This window comes from Lepisosteus platostomus, chromosome 6, assembly GCF_059453375.1.
Source record: "Lepisosteus platostomus isolate fLepPlt1 chromosome 6, fLepPlt1.hap1, whole genome shotgun sequence".
In the NCBI taxonomy this organism is placed as follows: domain Eukaryota; kingdom Metazoa; phylum Chordata; class Actinopteri; order Semionotiformes; family Lepisosteidae; genus Lepisosteus; species Lepisosteus platostomus.
The window spans coordinates 26,238,847-26,263,289 of record NC_142616.1 but is presented as its reverse complement, the minus strand read 5'-3'; the positions used below and the strand labels follow the sequence as shown (position 1 = coordinate 26,263,289).

The 24,443-nt window shown below is 35.5% G+C and overlaps 1 long non-coding RNA gene across 2 annotated transcripts in view; it reads right to left on the bottom strand.

Moving 5' to 3' along the window:
* The window catches only part of LOC148661393 (uncharacterized), a 93,171-nt gene that overhangs the window by 47,624 nt on the left and 21,104 nt on the right, over positions 1-24,443 (bottom strand). The window contains exon 4 of one of the 2 annotated variants that reach the window (XR_015939531.1): positions 2,145-3,745. The exons of the other annotated variant lie outside the window; for it this stretch is intronic. This is a non-coding gene — a long non-coding RNA (uncharacterized LOC148661393). Of the gene's footprint in view, positions 1-2,144; positions 3,746-24,443 lie in introns of those variants that run through there. 2 annotated transcript variants of the gene reach the window in all.

Below are 24,443 nucleotides of genomic sequence, written 5' to 3'. Positions count from 1 at the left end.
CTAAGTAAGGCATTACAGTTCTAAACCAGCTGAATTTCGAGTTCTGAAGAAAATGTTTACAACTAATCGTGTCGAACTAATCTTAAGAAAGGTCAGGAATTCAAAAGGGAGATTAAGGTGCAGATTCTTTCCAGCTTCTGTTTTCATCATGTGGTTTATACATAAGTGTAGATTCAAAGACCACTAGCCTCCAGCCACAAAAAGGTGTGAAGGCAATTTTTTTCTTTTAAATTAACCACAAGAAAAATAAAGAATAAAATAATCTTAATTTATTAAATTAAAATTAATAAACAAATTGTTTGAGTCCAAGATTTTCATCTTCATTACAAATAATGTAGAAACAATGTAGCTGCAAGTGGGAATCATGCAGAGTAAGAACTATGGTACACATTTCAGAGCACCTATCCACAGCTAAAGAATGAAAATTGTCATTCATTTTGTCTCATTTTGGCATTCCTTAAATTTGAATGTTAAAGACTTAGGTTTAAAATCAAAACTTCAACTCGGCCATCAATTGCAAATTCCAGGCTCAATACTAAAAGCCAGGTTTCCATTACCTCAAAGCAAGAAGCCACAAACCAAGCCCACTATCAAGTATTGTTTGTAATTTGTGATTGCCAGGTGGTTTAACATTTGATTCAATCCAAGCCTTACTCTATTAGTAAATGAAAAAAACAAATGGATGGATTTATGACTCACTGAAGCCTAACCCAAGGCTTTAATTTCTTGTGAATGTTTCATACAGTACACAAATACATACATTTTGGTTTTCTAGGTTATCTCTAATAGTATTATTATTAATAGGTTTGCTACACCATGAAACTGTTTCTTGTAAAAAAAACAAGTTAAAATGACTATGTGAGTGGTTTTGAAGTTCAAATGTTCAATAGGAAACCAGGGGTTTTACAAAGTGATTTGTCCCCTTGAACCTGTTTCAGATTCTTCTGGTTTCAATTTCTACATGACCATTGATAAGCAAACATTTTGAGCAAAGTCTCTGTAATAGATTGTTTTCTCATGTTTTATACTAGTGCACCATTTCAGAACCAAAAAGTGTTGTAAATGAGCACGGAAAAGCCAAGACATAAGGGGAGAGACAAAATAATCCACAGCTGAACTGCATAGAAAAAAAGGCTGTTTTTATATCATGAAACAAAAACTGCAACTTATTGACATTCTTAAAAAAAAATTAAAATTTCTCCAGGTGAAATTAAGGCTGATTTATAACAAAGAAAGAGAAATATGAATGATAATGGTAAAAATATGCAGGGCTTCTTATTTTCTTTCTTTGAATTTGATCATCGTTTTGAACAGCTTTGCTAGACAGGCAATGATGACATGTTCCGGGGAGTTTTTAAATAGGATGGGAGACAGCTTTAGTACCACTGCATTTTGTAAGACAACAGTTTAACACAAATTAATGTAATTTTCAATTGACATCTATAAACATGTCTGACATATGTTCCGTGTGCTGAGGCACTTGTAAACAAAGGAATAAACAAGCTTCAAACAGAACATTTCAAAAGCGGCTTAAAGACGAGGGTTTTATACAAGTCCTCATTGTCTTGTAGAAAAAAAAATCTTTCCCATGCAAAGTGTTTTCAGCATTCCGTGAATGCTGTTAAGGCATACGCCATTAACATAATTTTTCCGACTGGGGTTCTCACAGGACTAGCTGATGAAGGCTCTACCCTTAATTTTAATTGCATGGACTGCATTCTTAATTAAAAACTGTACAAATGGATTTTATGCCATGCCAAATTAAATCTAAATTCATTAGATATAAACCCCTTTTAAAAATTGATGCAAATATGTGAATTTTTTAAAAGTTTGAACTTACAGTCCCCATTTTATATGAGCTTGCTTTTATGCAGAAAAAAATACATGGCTTTTTGTAAATGAATAATATAGTCAATATAAAATATTAAGTTATTGTGATATTCCATATTCTACCTCAGGCATATCTTTCAAAAGGATTATACTATATTTTCTATTGTTTCCCTGTGCTTGCAGTATAATACTACTGAGGCTGACAGAAAATTTCATTCTTTGTGATGCATTCTATAATTGGAGAAAAGACTTGACTTTTAATTGGATTTTCAGGTTAACATAATACACGTTAAAAACTTTCACAGGCAGTATTTATAATTCTGCTTTATTATTATTTTTATATGGCAACATTGAAAAATGTTTATGAAAACATAGCAATATAAATAATGTTTATTTAAATTTTCTATCTAAACTGTTAAATCAAAATGTTTTATACTGCAATATGTCGCAATACAGTACTATAGACTACAAGTACCACAGCTATGTTTTAAATACTCTATAATAATCTCACTAAATAATTGTATCATTATTTATTTATATACTGTATGAAACAGGGGAAAAACATAATAGATGTTATACAGTACAAAGCATTAATGTATGAACCAATAAAATACTAGGTATGGTTGGAGTGGCATTAAAATGCTGCTGAATTCTGACTGCTATAAAACTACAAACGAAATAAAGTAAACAACTTTTTTTCAGTTTTTGTACCTCATTTTAATTTGAAAGAAAAAGAGCTATTGATCATCTCATTCTTTGAATGTGACGGAAGGTTTTTATACAAACTACATACAACATTTCTTTTCACTTTGATATATCGCATGAGGATAAATTGTTTTTTTTTCATAGACCCTGTTCGTTTTCTCATTAATGGTGCGTTTTTATAGCTGGAATAGACAGGGTAGGCACTTGGTTGTAGAGCAGTTGGAAAAAGTGTGGTCACCAGAGAATTTTAATTTATTGATGGTTCTTGCCCTACTGTACATTCTCTGCTGCTATTTGAGTGTAATGGATGAAGCAGATGTTTGACACAGCAGCACCTCTTCATAACTTCACTCTTCAGAAATGGTTTTACAAGTGTTCCCTCGCAGTGGTTCCCATTCCACACAGGAAGCTGAGGTCATTGTGAAACATGAGGCCTGAGCAAGAGTCTGAACTCATGTGTACTACAGCTGGGCCTGCAGTTTCTCAGCACCTCAAACTCACTCATGGAAAAGCCATATTTTATTGAATTTTTTTTTCTTTTTCTCCCAGTGACAGATATTGCTTTGTGTAGAGATGGGCTCAAGCTGAGATATTGGCTCCGGAACCCGCTCGAACAGAATTATCCCGAACAACCTTCCATGCTCAGTTGAGCTGAGTAATGAGTTGCAAGAGCAATTGTTTTCCCCCTCCAGCCTTTTTTAAAGCTCATGTGGACCAGTAACCTGGAACCTGGAATATTAATACCAAGGAGGTAAAACAAGCTCTGCATTAAATAAATAGGTAAAGTGGTACAGTATGACAGTAAATACTGCTCTCTCATACAGCAGCTCTTGGGTTCTGGGATTGATTTCAGACTGGGGTGCCTTGGGTAGAGTTTCTGGATGATGTCAATCAACTATTGCCCTACAATGAACTGGTTGGTATCCAATATTGAATGCAGTCCTGCCTTGTGCTCCTGGGATTGGGCCAGCTTTCTCATAATGGAAGTAATAAATAAAATTTCTTTTGGATGTACAGTAAATACAAGATTTAAATCAGCCAAGAACTGTGTATTTTTGAGAGTTTTCTTCTGCATCACAAGCTATAACTTAATAATACATCACATATTCATAGTGTTGTGCTACAGTATAATGAGTTAAGAAGCATCGCTCATATATAGTAGTGCTTGTTCCTCTTGGCTATATTTTGGGAATTCTAGTCCAATGTTTTCCTGTGAAAAGAAGATGAAACAGTGTGAATGATGCATCTTGTGTCTTCCATTAAACCATATTACTGTATATTGAGTTACATTTATGCACATAAAAAAACTATAGAAGTTACCAAACATAAAAAGACTTGTATATCTCAAGTCAGGAATCAGAATCTCCCAGACTTTTTGACAATACAAACCTCTCACAGGCGGAAGATACAGACTAGAACTCCATTTGACAGCAGGACTCATATTCAGATTGAATCTTGCATGCCTCAGACCTGAAAGCTTGAAGATAGATTTCTATTCTATTTTAAGTAAAGACATACATATGTATCCATTACTATCACAAAACGGGCTTGTGGTTGTGGAAAATTGTATCTTGTATGCCTGTTCTAGTGAAACTTTGTTCAAGCTCAATTTTTGTATTTTTAAATGGATGGCTATGGATATTAAGATTGGAATAAAGTTTATTTTTGGATCTTTTGCACTGACATAACTGTAAATGTTTTCCTTCTAAAATTGTAATTTCAGCCATGGTAAACACACTGAAGTACAGTACATGCACAGCAACTCCACTGAAATCAAGTTATACACACAAGTGCACCATAAAGTGTGATGTACTTGGAAAACCACAGTAAACTAAAATTAACATCTGCCACATGCACAGTAAAACCATGGAGAAACTGAAAACAATGTGCAAATTTGTTATACAACTTTCAAAAAAGACCTGTCATTTCATACAGTATATCCTTATTTATATGCTTTATAAAAATAATATGCATTTAATATGTTTCATTATTGTGAGGTATTTTATTATGCTTGAAATTAAGATGACTGTTACACTAGCTGAATCTCATCTAACAATTATTTCTAACAAAAATATGTTCCTCTTTCCCTTAATTCAAATCATACAGATTGATGTAGTTTAAACTGTACTGTATATATAGTCATTTTGTTTGCATTCTGCATATGCTATACAACTCAGAAAGTCACTGTTTATCAATATTAAACTTTATTATGTGATTTTAAACTGTGTTGATCATATGTCTGTGGAAGTAAGATAGTTTTCACCATTTCAAAGATGTGAATTGTGATATCTCATAAAAGTGTTTTCTGTGAAGTAATACAGTACATATATTGTGCATATGTCAGGTATTTGTACTTTTTTTTAGTGTTTGTGTTTTATGGCTTCTGTTGATGAACTACAAATGTACCTCTTTCACATTGTTCAAGGCTGCCACTGTCTGTCAGAGAAATGCACTGTAAGCAAATAAATAACAATAAAAATCATATATGCGTTGAGACATAAAAACACAATTGCTCCAGTTGTAGTTGTTACATGAATTGCATTTTATATTTTGCAATTATCATAGATTTATTATCTACTGCTTTGGTGTGGGCGTATTCATACTTTATATTTTCTCTGCAGTGTCTTTACTGTTGAAACTACTGTTTGTTTTAGAATACATACTCTTCGGACAAATTGCTTTTACTAGGCCTTCTTTACAAATTGTTTGACTTCAGAGTACACTGAAAGTTTCACTTTTAAAACTTGTAAAGATTTTTTTTTGCATCTGGGATTTAAATACAGAACAGTCTTACTAGACTTTTGAGAGGACCGTTGTAGCTCTGGGTTTATATTTGCTAAGATTAATTTGTTTTCGAGTGTATGGCAGGTTGACAGTATCTCTATCATTTTCCTTTGCTTTGTACAAAAAGCAATGCAAGTAAAAAAAATCAAATTTAGCATGCACAAGTGTGAAATGTTTGAATTATTAATAGGCATAAAGGCACTGTTATATAAATCTAAATACAAAATCATAAACTATGCCCTTTGGCACTGCTCTCGATATTTGCAGCATGGGTTATATTAAAATCATCATTTTAAAAATCCCCGTCTGTTAAAGCACATCTTGATACTGGATCAGGAATGAAAGGAAACTTCTAAAAAAAACTAGAAAATATGGTGTAGTGTTTAGAAGCTGTGATACAAGTATAAGCCTCCTATTACTTCTAAGGTGGCAAAGTTTTGAGTAGAAGTATTAAAATATCCACTGGTTGGTAGTGGAATGGCATCATAAGGTTTAAGTTTAATTAATGGTATTGAACTAACATTTGAGCTAAATCAAACGTGTCAACTCTCCAAAAAACGTAAACATTAAATTGGTTGAATATATAGCATATTGAGACTGTAACTTGTCAAGGTCCTGTGTAGTGTCTGGTTCATTTCAATGCTTTTGTTCATTTTAGCTTGTTTGAAGTGGGTTTAGCAAATGTGCAGATTAAAACTATGAGCAGAGGAGAGCTCCATCTTTTAGTTTTTCATTTTATTTTTCAAATGAATACAAAGATACCTTTCAAAACGATTTCAACTAAAACAAAGCTGCCTCATAAGTTTAATTATAAGCTATACCTGAACAATATTGCCTTATTTCCAAATATTCTATTGATTGTTGCTGTCTGAACCAATGGACATTCCTCAAACAATATCAGGTTTCTTATCTTCCCATAGTCCAGATGAGGAAAACTGGAACAAAATGAAAATAGGGGAAACAAAAACGTCTGTGTAAGCTGTAATGTCTGCCTGTATCAAGTGGCAACCAGTAGTGAATGCTTTTTTATTATTATTTCTTCTTAAGATCAGGCATGTTTGAGACAGATTTGGGTCTATTTCTGCCACCTCAGGAGCCCCAGTGTCATGAGACCACAGAAGAGTATGTTCATTTGTGCAACATCTGTAACATACAGACAAAATTATTAATAACCCTACATGCTGATCTGCCACATTGCTTGATAAAGTGGAAGCCCAGAATTTCCTCAAATTTGGGCCAACAAGCAAGCATGCCATTTAACAGAGTGCAGGGATGTGGGGAGAAAATCCAGGTCAGGGTTTAGAGTTTTCTTGACAATTTCACTTAAAACATTCACAGTATGATGATAATTCTAACTAGCAGAATCTGAAGTGGGCTGTAGATTACTGTTGATAATGATGTAAATGAAAAACAAAACACTGTCACTAACAGTGTAGGCAACCTTTGTTTCAGAGGTGAAAAATAAGTATTTTAGTGACAGGAAATATATTGTATAAAATATGATAATATGAATGTTGTATTCTTTTTTGATGTACTATAATTGTTATTTTTTAATTTTTAAATCTTTAGTACTCATTGAAAATGTAATTAGAAGACTCAAAATACAATTAAGAAGGCAGTGCACACAGATGCACCAGTTTTTGTATACAAGGACTCAACAATCAGATACTCATCAATGAATACTACTAGTACTACTAGTATTACTAGGCCTTTTTGAACTGTTCGTTATGGCTAGGGCTAGTGATGAGTGTCTGAATCAACTCTATTCTCTATCACAATGCTTTCTGTATGTAACCATATCTATAAAGCACACCTATGGAAAGAAATACAATACAATTTTCCTTTAGGAAGCCTCTTTTCACAAAATAAGAGAAGCATCAAAATGTGACACCGTTAACTAAAAAAGATAAACTGTGTGGTCCATGTCACAATACTCAGTCAGAATAAGTCTCCGGTCATACATACAAATCAGATTATAGTATTTTTGTAATAATCCAGTATAATCCAGTTTTTAAGTATAGTACATGCATCTAGGACAATTTAACATATTTTCTTAATGAAAAGTACAGTATATGCCTTTCAATAAAAACCTTTACATTTGACCTCTAATCTTTGGATTTCATTTTATGGCTGTGATCCTCACACCTGGTCCCCCGTAGGTTTACACAGATTGTTCAATGAGTAAAGGTTTCAAATTAGTGACAATTGAAGCTAATGGAGTCAGTAAATGATTGTATTAAGTTACTGGGTGATCATGCAGGAATTAAAACCAGAGGACCCTGTAGATGTCTACAACCAGAGGTACAGAGCACTATTGTTTTGTTCATACTATAGAGTATATCAGATAATTTTGAGTAAAGTCGCCTAGCCCAGATTTCTGTCTGTGATTTTAACTGTAAGTGATCTTTGTAGACGAGTGTGTAATCTGTTCAGAGTTGGGCTACTACATATTCAGTTTCAATTATGTCCACGTTTTCTCAGGAGAGCCTCTTTGCTATATGGGGAGAAGAAAGCCACATCATTTCTGGTCTTCTGAGACACCTCCATGGGAAGGGTGGGGCGTGGTGAGAAACAGCAGGCCTGTGATTGGCTGTGGCATGTGAATCCCCGAAGCGGATGGGTTCCTGCCCCCGTGGGAAAGAGACAGACGGCAGTTTGCTGAGGAGCCCTCGGGAGCAACTTTGCAAAGTAAAGGCGGCACAACTTTGTGCCAGAACATGCCTGGAGGGTTTATTTGTAGGTTTTCAACAAACAGGAAGGAGAAACTCAAATAAGTCACTCTTCGATTTTAGCTTCCCCTTTTAAAGGAACAAGTGTACAGTTTTGATTTTCTGGCATAAACTTGTTGCCCAAGGTGAAATGGGACTCTTTTTTTCACGATGAAGAAAACTTAAGCTGATGAAGCACAAGATGAACCCAAATAATTGTAAATAAAGGTGCTGCTCTATTCTGTAAAATATTTTGTATGATAAAGAAATATGCTTCCAAATAATTGAGAATGACTTATTTTCTCAAGTATTTATTCAGTTGTTTTGCAGGTGTTGATACTATATATGATATAATGATCAGTGTAACACATTTACAGTATTTTAAACATGTAGGTTTAAATTAAAATGCTTGAAAATCAACATTTTCCTATTTTGACCTGTTTCAATGATCCAGTGTTACTACAAGTTATAAAGACAGCAAAGAAGTTTTCAACTTATCTTGATGTCACTTTCTTTTCTTATTGTGTCTTTCTTATTTTCAGTGATTTAGATGCTCTACTATAAGTGTCTGAGCAATAATACCATCCTGTCTTCCCCATTTTATACACCTTTCATTTCTGACTTGAAATCAATATGTTTCAGAGACAACTGAATTTTTACCTAGCAGTTTACTTTGTTCTTAAAAAGCAAAAACCTCTCTAGTAAAGGAATAGTTTGAAAACAGATCAATTTAGGTTTATCTATACAAACTAGAGATGCTGTGGTAATACTGATCTTTTAAGAAGATGATGTATCACAGTCCAAAGAAGTCCAGGGGTTCAGGATCAGAAAAAACTATTAATAGGAGTAAAAAAACAATATCTTTTCAAGAAGCACAATCTTGTTGTTATGCAGTTACTGTTGTGTGCACCACAGTAATGATTTACTCTCTGTGCTATAATCTGTGTTAATCCTAATGAGGCAATATTAGGCAAACAAATGACAGAAAGTCCTATTTTGAACAGAGTAAAGTATTTGGAGGTCTAGTGGAACAGGTCAGCTTTTCTATCAAGATATTGATTCTATAAAACTCAATGGACCTGATCTGCTGCAATGCTACTAGAGATGAAAGATAAAATCATTTCAAGGTATTACCTCACATGCAACACCTTTGTTTCTTTGGGCCTCTAAACCAAAAACTACACAAATTTGTTCTGTTTTTCATACTGATGCCTGTAGTTAATGAAACAAGTTAATTTAAAGAAAAGATTTTTGTATTCATAGGTGCATGAATGCATAGATGGTACAAAAAAGGATCATATGGAAAGTTTCTGTTTCATTCCAATTTCCTCTAGTAAGATTTATTTTAAAATGCATGTACAGTAGTATTTGTCTTGGAGTTGTTTCAAGCAACTTTAAAATGAGACATAAAAATAATAAGAAAGAAATTACTCCCAAACATATTACATGCAAATCATGATGATCACAGATTTTTCCCAGGTGTAATAAAATGCATAAATCGTCTTACTTTTCAATTAGCACTTCACTTATATTATAAATTAATGCACATATGCTTTTGTGATAAAAAACAATAACAAATATATTTTTTCACTATGTGCTGCCTCTAACCTGGGTCTGATTTTCTAATGGGTTACTTTATATCCCAAATAATTATTGCACTTTTAATGAGAAAAATCAGATTTTTTTTCTAATTTTGTTCGAATTTTTAGGCAGTCTAAAAAAACAAAATCAGCACAAACTATCCTACTGTTAAGAATACAGAACTGACACTACCCACAGAATAATTCTGAGAAATTTCTTCTGGATGGACTCAAACTGTCCAGATCCTTTGAACCTTTTAGTCTCTTTTACTTAATGTGAAAATCCCCTAACCAAATGAAACAATATGCACTTAACAAGTAAATTGAGAATAACAAAATCAATAATTTGATATAATGTAGATTCATGCCATGTTCTTTGTGTTGCTGAGTTTGTCTGCATTCATGTTATCCCCCTTTGTATTTTTTCCTTTTGGAAATGAGAAATGTTTCAATTGAGATTATTTAGATTGAATGGAGTGATAACTGTGTGTTAAATCTGACCTATAAAAATATTATTCTTGCCTTGAAGTTCAGTGAATTCAGTTAAGTGAATATATTTTGATTCTAGCCTTTTCTTTAAGGAGCAAAGAATGTGGGTTTCTACCTTGGAAGGCTGGGGATCCTGTTCAAACTCTTTGTGTAAAGATATTATTTATATTCTCTGTCCTAAATTCATCATTTATAAAAAAAAAATTCTGTGATAAGGTTACCAAATGTGAACATAATATTCAAAATGTAATCTGCATAAATATTTTCTTTGCTTTTTTATTGTAACCCTGAATCACCCATTCAATATGAAAGTTAGTGTTCCTAGTTCCTAAACCAGATCTCTGGTGTACACCACTGCTGACATTCGGCCAATCAAACGTTAATCAAATGTTAAACCCCTTAAGATTACATGCTGATTCATAAAAGGATTAACCTTTTATGAATGTCTTTACCAAAAGCTTTCTATAGATGTACATCTTTAATGACATACGTTTTAGTGTATTTGCATTTTGGTATCAGTAGAATTTACTGCTTATTCAAACTAGAAAGTTAGTCGGACAAGATCTTACCTTCTGAATCTACTGTATGTTAGCTATCTCTTAAAATGTCATTATTTTGTATTTTTTCCAATATAATAATAATATATAATATAAAAAATAATAAACTTTATTTCATATAGCACCTTTAAAAGTGGCTTCTCAAAGCACTTTACAGAATGACAACAACAATAAATAAAAAGAACACACAAGATAAAACAAAATTACAATATACAGAGGAGTACATGGATGGTGGTACTAAGAAAAGTAGAAGCAGAGAGGTAAAGAATGGTACCAGTTACGTAAAGCCTCTTCTAAAGAAGAAGGTTTTGATTCTGGATTTGAAGGAGTTTAGAGAAGGTGACTCTCTGATAGCCTTGGGCAGAGAGTTCCAGAGCTTGGGGGCATAACAGGACAAGGCCCTGTCATCCATACAATGTAGACGGGCTTGGGGGACAGTTAAGAGACCAGAACTGGTCTCCACTATATTCATAAGCCACGCAGAACCTTATAGGTGAGCATGAGGATTTTAAAGTCCACACGGAATTTGACAGGAAGCCAGTGCAAGGACTCCAGGATAGGAGTAATGTGATCACTTGCACTAGAATAGGTCAGGATTCTGGCTGCTGAATTTTGGACATACTGCAGTTTGTTCAAAGTAGATTTAGATACCCTAGCGAGTAGAGCATTACAGTAGTCAATTTGAGAGAACACAAATGTGTTGATCAACTTTTCAACCACAGTTAGTGATAACATAGGGCGTAGTCTAGCGATATTTCTGAGGTGAAAAAAAGATGTTTTGACAATATACCGCTCATGGGGATTGAATGTCAGAATCGAATATCGCCCCAAGGTTTTTCAATTTAGACTGAAGCTCAAGTACAGAACCATCTACAGATATGGCTACAGGATTGGCTTTATGAAGTTGATGGGCGGTGCCAATAAGCATGACATCATCTTAACTGTGACAAGACTGAAATAAATTTTGAGTCATCCAAGTTTTAATGTCAGAGATGCAATTAGATAGAATAGAGACAGCCACATTAGTGTCAGGTTTGGTATGGATGTATATTTGAGTATCATCAGCATAGAAATGATAGCTGAGGCCATGTGATCTTAAAAGCAGACCAAGTGGAAACATGTAAATGCTGAAGAGCAAGGGGCCCAGTATTGAGCCCTGAGAAACACCAGACTTAACAAGACCAATTTCAGACCTATACCCATTAAGAGAGACAAAGTGACAGCGATCAGTGAGGTAAGACTTGAACCATTTGAGAGCAGTGTCAGAAACTCCAAACAGAGTCTCAAGACGAGAAAGTAAAATGTCATGGTCAACAGTGTCGAAAGCAGCACTGAGATCAAGAAGAATGAGTATAGAAAGATAAATAGAAGCTATTAGAAGATCGTTAGTGACTTTGACGAGGGCAGTTTCTGTGCTGTGAAGTCGACGGAAGCCAGATTGGAGGGGTTCGAAAAGGTTATTTGCCATGAGGTGGTTATGTAACTGAAGTGTGACAGCATGTTCTAGAATTTTAGAGAGAAAGGGTAAGTTGGAGATGGGGCGGAAGTTGTTAAGATTGTCGAGAGCCATGTTAGGCTCTTTGGCACGGGGGTAATGGCAGCAGTTTTGAGGTCCGTTGGTACAACACCAGTGCTCAAGGATTCATTTATAATATTGGGGACAATGGGACAGAGAGAAAAAAAACAGGACTGAAATAAAGTGGTGGGAATGGGATCCAAAATAGATGTGGTGGGTTTCATGTGTGTATAGTTTATTGAGGGATGCTGAGTCAAGAAGATAGAGGTTGGAGAGAAGGGAACCAGAAAAGTTGGATAAGGAGGGAGAAGTATGAAAATGATATGCATAGTGGAGAGAATGTGATGCCAGATGTTGTTGATCTTGGAGCTAAAGAAATCTAAGAATGTGTTGCAAAGTTGCGATGAGGCAGGTAATTAGGTGGGGCAGTTTGACTTTAGCAAGCTGTTGATGGTAGAGAAAAGATGTCTGGGGTTGTTATGCTAATTTTCAATGATGTGAGAGAAGTAGGTGGATCTAGCAGACTCTATTGTAACCTTATATTCAGACAAGTAAGTAATCTCTCCAAGCCTGATAATGTACATTTAGGCCAGAAAGATGTCACCTACGCTCAAGTTTGCGGGAGGCTCCCTTCATAGAATGGAGATGGTCGTTATACCAGGGGGCAGAGCGAGAGAAGGAGATGGTTTGAGCTTTTAAAGGAGCAAAGGTGTCAAGGGTAGATAAAAGAGCACTGTCATGTAACTGTATTTTGTCCTCTAGAGGGTCGGAGGAAGAGAAGATAAGGATTACAGACAGGATTTGAAAACCTTGGGTGATCAATTGATCGCCAGTTGCTGAAATTTACAGAGCATCAGGGCGAAGTGTTAGAAACAGGTAATTCCAGATTGAAGAGAATGGCTAAGTGGTCAGAGAGACCTAGATCAAGGGAAGAGCAGTGGGAGACAAAAGAGTAATTTGCAATGATTAAATCTAGGGTATATCCTTTGTTATGTGTAGAGGTACAAACAAAGATCAAAACATCCCAATAAAGAAAGGAAGACTTTAGCCAGACTGGAAGACCTTGAGTCAATGTGTATATTAAAGTCCCCTAGAATAAGGATCCTTTTAAACTTAAGGCATAAAAATAAGGCACTCAAAAGAAGAGGGAGGAGGTATAGTAATAGGACTTACCTGTAAATTGTAAAAAAGGTTGTAAATAACATTGATGACCCCCCGCCTGAGAGATGCGGAAGGTCAAACAAACCATACCTAGGAGGGACTAGCTGGTTAAACAAGAGTCCATCGTTTTGTCTGTGCCAGGTTTCGCAATTGCGACATTTCAGCTCCCATTTGCGACTTCTAAATAGCCCACATTTCATTGTCCTTTTGTTATTGTAATGGATCCGGGTTCTAGGGCTTGTGCCCTCGCCGCTCCCACCCTAGTTCGTGCCTCACTGCATTGGCTCGAACCCCGCCGGCCAACATCCCTGTTTTGTGCAGGGGAGGGCGGGGCCGTCACCACAGTACAATCAGATCATACAACCTGTATATCGGCCTTTCCGTTACACTATATTCATGAATCGTACAGGATCATAGGAGCTATAGGCCTGAAGACTTAACTTGTACAGTGCCCTGATAAAAATCTAATTAATTACACTAATTTTTATGGAATCCCATTTCCGCCAGTGAGGCTTCCATAGTACCCGGAAAGAATAGTGGACGGTGGGCTTTTTAAAAAAGTTTTTATTTAAACACCAGAAATACAAAAAAGGAGACAGAACTAGACACTTCACACCCAGAGAAATTCACTATTATAAAGCTGAAACTTATACTTTTTACATATTTCCACTTTATGTCTTGCCTTTTGATTCTTTAAATTTCTAATAGAATTTAAGTAAAAAAGGAATTGTACTTTAAAAGCATTAATAGAGGGAGCAGTATTAGACCATTTACTTTTGTGGATGAAGTATTTCGCCAATGTAATTAACAGATTAATAATAAGAACATATCCTTTATCCAAATCAGATCTAAATAAAAATATATAAAATATCAAAATCTTTAAATTTAACATTTACCTTTAAATGTTAACATTTTGGAAATTCATTCAAAACAATTTTGGTACAATTCCTTTTTTACTTTAAAAAGAAGGTCTTTTTTAGCTCAGCTGGCAAGACCTGGGTTTGAGCATGAACTAGGGTGGGAGCGGCAAGGGCACAAGCCTTGGAACCCGAATCCGTTACAAAACAAAAGGACAGACAATGAAATGTGAACCATTTCAAAGTTGCAAATGTGAGATAAAAAGTCGCAATTGCGAAATTTTTAGTCGCAATTCTGAGATACAAAGTCGCAATTGCGAGATACAAAGTCGTAATTGTGAGAAACGATAGGATTTCTTTTACTCCCTGGCGGAAACGGGCTTCCATAAAGAAGAGCCTTGTTGTTTATGGAGCGGGTATTGAGAAGCGCTGATCTGGCCAGTCTCAGGGATGCAGGAGGAAGTGGTAGTAAGAGAAGTTTTTTGAGGTCGGCCCCAGTACGGGATGGACTTACATTTGAAGCCTCAGCTGGCAGACGAATGAAAGAAATGGCGTCCTGTGCTGCGATGGACGTAGCAACTCGGTTGTAAAATCCCAGTAATATGCCAATAATCAAATGTGTCTTTGACCAGGGAGTAGTTTTGTTTTAGTTGAAGCAGTTGCAGTGCGGTGTACCTCAGAGACATGTTCATTGAATCCAAGACGGTGCAACAAGATGGGAAGGAAATCCAGAGGTGGTGAAAGTCTTCAGTTGAGCAATTTCACAATGCAAGTGGAAGTCGCATTTGTAAAATGCAACGTGAAGCGGATAAAAATAATTAGAAACTATTGTTGCAGAGAAGAAAAAGAAAAAAAAGTAGATAAAAAATGAAAAACTGGTGAGAGGAGCGGCAGCCAAACTCGCCAGTATTCCCTCTCAGCCGGAACTGGATAATACTTCCGGTTAATAATATAGCTATTATATAATAGCTGGGTAATATAGCTGTAACTACTGTTTGCATAACTCCATCAATAATAATTTTGTACCCCTTTTTATGTATTAGTGTTACATTTGCAATTCTGCAATGTGTGGGTTACAGAGAGTCTCCCTTTGATCTATGTGTTGATTATATTGTCGAATCCAATGCTAACAAAAGAGGCTCTGTGGCTTTGAAAACAAAGGGAGTGTGGAGCAGATCTATTGATTATATTATCCTGACTTTGGTCAAAATAATCCACGCTAAAAACAATTCATTTTGACCATTGTTAGGTGTTACATTTTAAATAAACATTACCAAACATCTTCAAACATAGATTAAAACTGAAAAATGCATTACAAAATAAACATTAAAACAAATGCAATACAATTTAAAAGTAAATAAAATATACACAGCACCCTTCTATTTACCTCACATGTTTTTGCAATGTTACTGTGAAAGGTATAGTAGGGAAAGGCTTTGTGAGAAAAAACCTGTGGAAACCTGGACTGATTGAGTAATTAACAGTCAGAGAGACTGAAATTCCACATGAGGGGAAGGAGCTTTCAGGATAGGCTCTGTGTGTAATTAGCCACACCTCTTGACTAATTATAAGGTTTATAAGAACAGCTTGGAGGGGTTTAGTCTAGATGGATGGAGAGCAGGTGCTCAAAAAGTCTCTGTTGGCCTAAGTGATAGGTGCTTGAAAAAATATAGCTTTGGCTGTACTGAGAAACATTATAGGTGCTGGACAAGTAGGGCTCTGAAGTAATTTGTTTGACATTCAATGGGGTAGTAGTTTGCTACTGAAGAATTGTTGGCTAACTGACTCTGGACTGCCACTAAGTGCTGGGGCCTGGACAAATGAGGCATCACCTGGCAAAGGTGCTTCTCCTCGCAGCTGAGAGAGAAATCTACTATAAGTAGAATAGGTTGAGTTCTGACTTTGCTGATGGTGAGGCCCAGACAAACTGGAGATGTGAAAATGTAGCAGGTGCTACTGACTGAAAAGCAAGTGTTGGTTAGAGAAGTGTCCCTGGCCAAAAGGGATCGGTATCATAGTGCAAAGATGTGAGTGGGAGTGATTTAGTGTAGATTGGGTGACTATGGAGTGAGTCTAATTGACAACTCTGGTGTCTGGCTGTTAGTGACTCGACTATGAATACTCTAAGGCCTGGTGATTTAATAAAGACCCTTTAAGGAGATCTACTGACTTAAGTATTACTAAATGAAGAGTAACTGAGAAGGAAGAGGACTGTGTGGTCTTGCCATTCACTGAAAGACCACTAGAAATGCAAAAACTACAGGGTCATGATGGCAGTGATGAGTCATCTAGTAGTGATGTGGTTACCTTCACAAGCAAACTCTTTACTAGTGGTAATAGTTTAGATTCTTGACAACCCTAATAATGTATAAAAATACTCTGGACGGCATGTATTAAGGTTAAACTAATTGTTTAAACAAATTAGTTTTTTTTAAAGAGGAAGTGCAGATCTAGTATTGTAACAAACTTAAAGATCACAGGATGATGTGCCTAGAATGCTTTAAGTGGGATACAACACGATGTGTTGTGACAATACTCTGTGGTGCGAGTGCCATTAGGTTTATCCCTTGCATAAATAACATCCCTCATTTTCTTAGGTAATTCTGAAAAATCCCAACTGGGGCCCCATCAAATGATTAGTTTCATGCTATCCTAGACCGTCAGTGTCAGCTATGCAAAAATAACTTCATGTTCTTTAATAAGTCTATATTAAAAATGTATACAATTTCAATGGAGGCGTGAATAGGAATATTGTCAGAGGCCAAAATGAGTAGTGTAGGTATTTTTCTGGGAACTACTTGATAACTACAGCACCTTATTGCATAAACCGTGACTCACAGGATTCAGAGTTTACTGGTGGTTTACTTTCCGTTTATTACCTTTTTGCTAATAAATCGCTGATATCTCCAGATCTTTGAAGCTGACAAGTAGCGTTTGAGTCGGACATTAAAAATATTAATTGCCTGTGGTGCTTTAATTTGACTAGGATGTTTTTCAATTCATGCTTTAAACCCAACAAATTTAAGTCATGTTTCTGCACATTCGATTGCATGTGAATCCATTTTAAAATGTTATATGCTGTAAGATTAAACATTTTTTTAAAGTTACTGTATATGCTTTTATTACTATAGCTGCACCAAACTTATGTTACTTACATGCATATAATTTAATAGAAATTAATACCATAAGCACAAAAACATCTATGGTTTACTTTAAGATGTGAGAATTACCACAAACATAATGTAAAATAACACTTTGTATGCCTTAATTCAATAGCATAAAACCCGACCAGGCAATTCTAGAGAACAGGACTTTTTTGGACATGCTTCTGAGTGAATTAAAATGTATATTTGACTGACAGTGACATTGAAAAAAATATTAAAAATAGTTCAAATAACAGCAGATTTCATATTGCAATCACTTTAAGTGATACTGCTGGTGACATAAGGGACAAATTTTGGAAAAATATTGAGAACTTGATAAAAAAAAACTGGTACTCGCCAAATGTTGAGCTAGCTCTATGTAAAATATGTTATAGAATATACATTGACAGTAAAAATGATTTTAAATTGGTAATGTGTTTTATTCTACTTATTTGAAATTGTATTCTATTCAATTTTATTATTGTATTTATTCTAGTCAAAGCACCTCAAGCCTGAGTTTGAGCTTGGGCAAATTTGTCCATTTCAAAGAGAGTGGTATGCTAATTGGGGGATAATTGCTACAGGGGTTGTAATTCTTCCTTACACAGAGATCTTGAGACCCTGTTGCAGGTTATTGGATGATGGGTGAGGGTGTAGAAGGATTTATTAAATATTTGTCTATAAACTGTATTATACAATTATTTAAGCAGAGGTGTATACAGTATATAGTAAAACCTGTTATGCAGCCTACCTACTGTATGTCTCGGGGACCATGTAGAAAAGCACAGGAGTCACATATTCTATTAATAGAAAAAAGTTCCTATTGGAAAAATCTGCATTAAACATTTTTCCTTTTTACCATTTCTCTTTTCATCTTTTTATTAATAGCCAATTATCTCAAAGTACTGTATGTACTTTAGGTTTTATACTTTAGCTTTTAACAATGGAATGCTGAAAATATTCACATTTTTTGCCTCTGTTGCAACATTCTTTTGCTCTTTCTCTAAATGATTCTGATTGTGAGCCATGCAGGCAGCTTGGTATACTATCTTTTGCACAGTCCATTGAGTACCCTTTAAGTGGCATTTTACAGACTTTCTAGACTTGGACTTTGAGATGTATTTCTTAGGGCTTGAATTTGTACATCACTTCGGGATATTTTTGGAGTCTTCTATTTGGCAACAAAAGGTATCCTTTTGCTGCCTCTGTATAGAGTTAAAAAATCACAAGCTCTGTGTCATTCCTTTTGAAAAGCAGACTATAAATGTTGCAAACCTTTTCTGCTCCCAGCTTCTATGTGGAATATTGAAGTCTCCCAATAATAGCATGTCACCTTTGATGCATACCTCCCAATCCCCATTATAGAGTAAAATAAATTGTGCCCCTCTCTATATTAGGTGATCTAATGAGTTAAAACATTAGAATTTTTATTTTACAATTGAATACATACTGTATAGTTTCTATATTATCAATACTCTGGCTACAGTTCTTTAGCTTGTAGTTTTTTCTTTGCTATACACCTCTGATCCAGCTTGTCTTTCTTAAAACAGTGTTCTCATTTGTTTTGCCCCATCATTACCTCTAGCACAGTTTAAATATTTTTAGTTATAGTAATCTCTTAATGCTGTTGCCTTCAGTTCATGTTTTTTATCATTATGCAACTTTGAAGACGTATGTGTTTTAGGCTTTTTTTGAGTATAAACCTGGGCATTCCTGAAAATTCTGGTTTTAACTTTCATACTTTCACAATTATACTCCTTATACAGTATGTACTTGATGTTTACATTTGTTTTTTTTACCAACAAGGTCATTGAATGAGAAGATATATATATATAGTATATTGCGTTAATGTTTTGGTATGTTTACTAGTCTTGAATGGCCAAAATGAGAAATGAGTGTATGCTTACATAAGATCTTATTAGTGGTCAAAGTGTTTGCCTTTAAGTTACAGTATACTATAAATGCTGGAGGCCCATTCTGTGCTTCTGTGAGTCAAGTGATGGGGAGGAAACAGTAATTACATGAAGGTAATGTCTTTTAAGAATGCATTATCCTATCCCTCATCTGTTTGGAACATTACCCTAGTTTCTTTAGACTGCAATGCGCCATCAATGTGGGTAACAGTGAGAGGAAATTGGGCTTCTAGAGAATGACTCCTCTGACAATCTGCTCATTGTAGACCAATGTATAGCATAAAACAATCAGATTTCATTGCCTGCAAAAAACTAAAAATGCTTAAATTGAATCCATTTATGTACTTTTAAGTGTTGGTGGTGGGGGGTAAAGCAGGAGAGCAAGACTAAAAATAGTATTTCTAAAACATTGAAACAAACCAAAAAAAGGGTACAGTATATAACATCATATAAGGCCTAAATGAAACTAAGAATCAGTTTTTATCACTTTGTATCACATGTCCTAATTTCTACTATCAATATATCTACATCTATCCCTACCGTTACTACTATGAATTTTTATTTACAATTAAAGGGACATGTACAAAATGAAAAAAAACAGATGGAGTTATTCACTAAAACACAAACATTGTGGGTGTTTCAATTTAAAGCCTGATATAAAAGATTTATTTAATTAATGAATATCATGCACAGATGGTTAGTGTTTTCCAAGGCTATTGCATCTATACATCCCTTATGTTCTAATATTCTCTAATCAGAATGTTACCACTTGTTTAAAACTGTAGTTTTCTATAGGAATAGGCTAACAATCACAGTATAACCCCAAAACTAAGAGACTGTGAACTTACAATCCCGTAGAGTAAAGAGGCTTATGTGATAAGGGGAAATTTTTCAGACAAAAATGGAATGTTGATTTAATTAGTTAAGCCTCAGGTATGAGATAGTCAAGAAAAATTGTATTACACATATACCAGCCTTATGCATAACTTTATTATTAGAAAAGGTCTGTTTAAATAAGATCTTGTATTTCACTACTATTTACAGTATTATAACTCCATCTGGAAATGCAGTTTGCAGCAATAGCTCACTGTCTTGTTCCCATGCATCATAAGTGCTTCACATTGCACCTGCCAAACATGGTGGTTTTGTTTTGTCCGTTTTGGAATCGTTTCTAGCACTCTGAAAACATACAAAATTGTTAATTATGGCTTCTAGGAAGCATACAGAAAAAAAGGCCTTCAGCTAATATAAAACACAGACATCTGGCTCAGGAAAGTATGAACTTCCAATACTCAGTGCTATGCGTGCTTTCAGATTTCTACTGGGGTGTTTTAACTCAGCTCAGGAATAATCATTTTAATGCAATGCTCTTGAATAATTCATATTAATGTGAACAATATTTGAAAAATAAATTTTGAGGAATGTGCCTTTTCTTTTTTAACTTTTATGGTGTTCAAAACAACATGATTTTATTATCATTATTATTGACTGAGTTTAAACAGTTTTCCCATGTAAATGTGAATCATTTTACTGCTGCTGTCCTTCATCATTCAAAGGATGTTGACTTAATATCTATTTTGTAAGAATTGTGTGAAAGTGAAGTACACTATTGCAAAAGGTACAAGGAAGAATCAATACAAATCTGAAATCATTCAACTTCTATGTTTTTATAGACACCACAATTTTACCAGGGGAAGAATAACCTGTGTCACATATCAATATATTTTTCCTGGTCAGGCCAATATACCTTACCCTGTGGCCTCTTTTTCATTCGTCACCATTTGTCAAATTATTTACTAACAGCAAGCACTTTTGAGTGATAACTTGCGACAGAGATCTCTGACAGCTTAAACACATAAGGGTTTGATTATGATAAAGCAATAGTAACTTTCAAGTATTTCAATACTAGAAAATTAAACTTCAATAATGTTCTTTAGAATCTGTTCTATATTATGGAGAAAAATAAATACTGTATAGAAATTCCAAACTTAAAACTGATGCTGCTTATAAAATGTAGACTTTTTAAAATTTTTAGCAAAAAAGCTAATATGATGCATCTGGGATGTGAAAAATAATACAAATAAATTGATCAAAAGCTAAGAGGTATGACCTATCCACCCCTCAGGAGAAACATGCACTATGCTCTTGGTTCAGACAAGGTGAAGTGTTGATATCCAGTGTCATTCTTCCACTTGTCTTTAAAACCCAGCAGGCTTAAGATACAGTACCACCTAGATCTCCCAGTGAAAGGACAGAGACGAAAGTACATTCTGTTTGGATTTACTGGTTGGAAGGCTACTAGCACATCATTTCAGATAAAGATCAGTCTCCTGATTTGAATTCCAGACCTCTTGACTCGGGTCTACTGACATCTCTTCAGCAATTGTGACATTTACCAGGGATATAGCATTATATCATTTAAAACTCCAGAGAGAACCCAGAGAAAGGGGGCAATGCATATTAGAATGCAGATTATAGGTAAAGAAAAGGAGCAGGGACCTTTAAAAAATAACATGAGAATAGAAAAAATGAATAGTTACTTGCAAACCATCAGAGCAAATAAGGGTCTATTCTGACAGTGGGAAATGAAAGATACAAATTATATACAAAATTTCAAAACAACTATAATTATTTATGGAACAAGTAATAGGTTTATTCCATGCTGAAAAAAAGAAGAAAGAGAACACAACGTTTCGGCCGTGGAGCCTTCTTCAGGTGTCAAGTGACACCTGAAGAAGGCTCCACGGCCGAAACGTTGTGTTCTCTTTCTTCTTTTTTTCAGCATGGAATAAACCTATTACTTGTTCCTTTGCAGCCTACGCATGCTGACGCAGCTACCCACCTGAATAATTATTTATGTGCACTAATCTATCGGTTTATACAACAATAAAGATATTTGCTCATTTTTTTGTTTCTGATAATCCTTTCAAAATGCCTTTATTAAATAGATGTTTTCCTTGCGATTGTTTAATTTTTTTTTTCTCTACCAAGTATCAGTGTAAATATCATTAGCTCTTTGGACTTGCTCAGTGAAGTAAAATATGCCACTAATTAAAGCCCACTTTATTTAACCTATGTGTTCCAATCAAACACTGCAAGGAACAACTTATCGCCTGCTTGTCAGGGGAAGCAAATTGAACTCTTTATGGGGCACTGAGATAGGTCAACAGGCACAATTTTTGCCTTCACCCACTTTTGAAAAGCTAGAGAGAGAAAGAGGGCAACTGTCAATCTAGCAGTGTGGCGATCATTACAGGTTTGCAGTGAAGCAGAAAAACACTGTAATAAACAGGTCTTGCTGCCTTCTATCAGCCCATTCATCCTCTACTTGAAGTGCCTGGTCCTTCTGGCCTTGCTGTGCATCAAATCCCCATCCAGCTGCTTGACCCTATTACAGGAACATGATGGGCACTCCTGTCACTCCAAATGGCTGCAACAGTCGAATGCGCTGAATCAGTCTTTCCGACAGGTAAACCTGAGGATAATTTATTTTTATATGGTACCATGGTCTGCTGACAGCAGTCAAGTGGTGTCTTTAACATACACAAAAAAAGTGCAGAAGGTGGTGGGATATTTTGTTGGATTTGAGAATGCTTATAAAGAAGTGATTTAGAATTAGTCTGGATCTTTGCAAAGCCCAACCCTTCACCATCCCAAATACTACAGTGTGCTTTCCTGGCAAATATTTATTTAGTCATTTACTCTCTTTTTTGCTATTGTACTTGCTTCATATTTAATGTGTTCTAGCTCTTTTTAGAAGAATGCTTTTGAGGGCTTTAATAATCATTCTAGAGTGGTGGAAAAAGCCACAAGCTCAATTTTCTTACTAAAATTCTGCAGGTGTTTTCCAGAATTTCAATTTTAGTAGCTTATGATACCGAACATTTTTAATAAATAACTACCTTTGGTATTCTCTCTGTCTGACAGAAAAAAGGGGGAAAGGGGAGGTTTGTTACTGAAGAAAAGCATAATAAGGACACTGCAGTTGGCAGCCTTTCACTGCACATATATAAATGCTATGCAGTATGCATGATTCTGAGAACAAACAGGGGTATAGAAATGCATGGGTCTTTTGATCCTCTTGTCTTTGTGTTGGGTTTAGCTTTCATCTAATCCAACCCTCCAAATTGTCCCTCAGACCTCTACAGATGCCTCTCCATAAAGCTCTCTCATAGCCAATGGCCTCCTAATGCCATGGCAATATTTTACAGGCGGTGGCATTTCACCTTACTGTGGTATTCATTTTTAACCATCCAGCTCTAATCTACGGGAGTAACTCAGAGGTATAACAGGTATTCTAAAGGCACTTCTGGAAGTCAGCTTCAAGGGAAGACAGCAAAGAAATATTACTTTTGCACAGCATCCCTTAGAGAAATACAGAGCACTTCAGATAATTTATTTATTGATAATCAATATCAATAAATAGCGATGGTCTGCTTCTATTCCAAGAACGTTTTCCAAAAATATTGGTGATTATTGAGTTTATCACAATTAGCCCCAACCAGTATTATTAAGCTTACAGTTTAAAAAAATTGTAAAAATATAATCGTCAGCCTTCTTAATGACTAGACTGGGCACATGCTCCCATACATGAACAATTTTTGTCATGATAAAAGCATACAGTATGTATGATTGTAATTATATTCAAGCCACATACAACTGTTCAGCAGGCCAAAGCATATCCTCAGTTCTAGGCATGAAGTGATCAGCGAGCACATGACTCCCCCCTGAATGTGGAGCCAGTCCATCACAGGGCCTACCCCAAGGTTCCCATTTACTGTATACAGCTAGATGGAGAGGAAAGGTACCTCCATCAAGCTGCAACAGTGTCTGTACTAGGGACTTGAACCCAAAACATACCAGTTATAACCCAAGAGAATCATCTACTGCATTACACTGCCCGTGACAGCAAATACAGTGTAACTCATACGGCTGCCATTGCAGGTTGTTCGAGCCAGCTTACCAGCGTGGTGACATCACCGCCCTTCCCTGTGAATAGCAGGGACCGCAGCCGCCGGGCTGACGGGAGATTTCCCTTTAGCTCAACTGGCTGGGTCCCTGTTGAGTGACGCTGGAGGCCCGGGTTCGAGTCGCCAGCGGCGGCGGGGCGCATGCCCACGTGAACCTGAGAGCACTACAATATGATATCAGATGATTTAATTTTAATTTTAATTTTATTTCTATTTTTATTTATTAGTAG